Genomic DNA, 2,500 nt, shown 5'->3' on the forward strand with positions numbered 1-2,500 from the left:
CGTGTGTATGTATGCATACGAGTATGTATGTGTGTATATATGTATACGAGTATGCATGTGTATGCATGTGAATATATGTATGTGTATGTATGTGGATATATGTATGTGTATGTGTATATATGTGTGTATATGCATGTGTAGGTGTGCATATGCATGAATATGTACATAAATGTATATGTGTACATATGCGTATGTATGTGTATATATATGTATGTATGTTTGTATGCATGAATGTATATGTATATTTATAAGGGTATTCATAGTCACAAGTATGTATACAAGGTATGTGCGCATGAATGCGTGCACATAAGTGTGAGTGAGTACATACATATGTATGTGCACATGAAGCACACGTATGTTTATATATGTCTATGCATGCGCATGGGTGTAGTTGTGCATAATGTATAAGAACGTATGCATAGCATATGCATAAGAGCATTGTAAAGGCGTATGCTTTCATGTGCACGAAAAAGACCATATGCGTAGTAATTAGGACATTTGCGGGTGAACAACTATATCAGCACTAAGAGCACATACGCATAAATAAAATCAGTGTATAAAAATACAATCATACATATACGCACTTCTGATACTCAAGCCCATGTTCACGGGAGTATACCCTGGTGTAGAGAGCAGGCCCGGGTGTTGCTGCTCATACACTAGACAGGGCCAACCTTGCTGGAGGGGCTTATTAGTGGCATCCCGGCCAAAATGCTCCCCCTCCCACTATGATACACCTAGGCCAGTAGGTGGGAGGTAACTCGGCTGTTTACCTCACAATCAAAAACCATGACTACACAGACAGAGCAACGACCCTCATTCCCCGGAAGCGAAGGAGCCCCTGGTTACGGCGGCGATCAGGATAGCTCCGGAGCAGAGGGTGCTAAGAATCCCCGGCCAAGAACAGGCCGCCCCACGTTGATGAACCTTTTCACATATAATATAAGGACAAGGAGAACGGAATCCGATTTACAAGCACTACTTGAGGAACTCTCATTCATTAAATGGGATGTTGTAGGACTCTGTGAGGTTAGAAGATACTAAATGATGGACACGTGCTCTATTGGAGAGGCAAACCTCAAGGTAACAAGCAAGAATTAGGGGTAGGTTTCTTAGTTCACAAACGTTTAAAAAAAGAATATAGTTGAATTCCATAGTATAAACGAAAGAGTAGCTTCAGTAACAATAAAACTAAATAATAGGTACAACTTATTATGTTCAAGTCTATGCTCCAACCTGCAGCCACAGTGATGACGAAATAGAAAGCTTCTATGAAGATGTTCATTTAGCCAACGGAAGAGCAAAAACCCATTTCACAATAATTATGGGAGACTTTAATGCCAAAATAGGTAAAAAGACAGGAGAAACCGTAGTGGGGAATCACGGAGTAGGCACTAGGAATGAGATGGGACAAATGCTAGTCGATTTTGCGGAGGCTCGATCACTCAATATCATGAATACATTATTCAAAAAAAGACTAGAGCGGAAGTGGACATGGAAGTCGCCATCGGACATCAAAAACGAAATTGACTTCATAATTTTAAATAGGCGTGATATAGTAAAAAATGTGGGAGTTATTAATAAAGTAAATGTTGGCAGCGACCATAGGTTGGTCAGAGGCCAAATTAAATTACACCTCAGAAGGGAAAGAAATAAACTAATACGAAAACCGCAGCCAAACTTAGCTAACTTGAAAACCAAAGCGACAGAATTTAGCATGAACATCCAAAACAGATATTCACTTCTCAGCGACGAAGATCTCAACATTGACCAAATCAACAAAAAGTTCAATGACATAATAAAGGAAGCTGCACTTGAAGTAGGTGGTAAGAACGTCAAACAAAACTCCAGTAAGTTCTCGATAGAAACTAAAGAACTTATGCAAAAACGTAGGGTCATGAAAGTATCGTCAAATAGGGACAAAATAGAATTAGCTGAACTAACAAAAACTATAAACAAAGAGAAGAGAGAAGATGTACGGAAATTCAATACTCAAATAATAAATGAAACAGTGATGTCAGGTACCAGCATGAAAACAGCTAAGAGGAAACTAGGAATAGGGAGAAATCAAATATATGCAATAAAGAAACCAGACGGAGATGTGACATATAATAAAAATGAAATCATAAGAGTAGTGGAAAACTTTTACAGGGATCTATACAACGCAAATGAACAGCCACGGATAGAAGCGAACGCGGTATCTAGAGAAGTACCTAACATCACAACAGAATAAATAAATAGAGCGCTTAAAGGCATGAAGAGAGGGAAAACACCAGGTGAAGACGGTATTAGTATAGACCTTATAATAGACGCAGGGGAAATTGCAACAGAGAAACTAGCCAATCTTTTTAACAAATGCCTTCTCAATGGAAAAATTCCGAAAGCCTGGAAAAATGCAACAATTATTTTGATTCATAAAAAAGGGGACAGAATGGATCTAAAAAACTACCGACCCATAAATCTCCTTTCAGTTACTTACAAACTGTTCACTAAAATCATC

This window comes from Penaeus chinensis, chromosome 7 (assembly GCF_019202785.1).
Source record: "Penaeus chinensis breed Huanghai No. 1 chromosome 7, ASM1920278v2, whole genome shotgun sequence".
Lineage (NCBI taxonomy): Eukaryota > Metazoa > Arthropoda > Malacostraca > Decapoda > Penaeidae > Penaeus > Penaeus chinensis.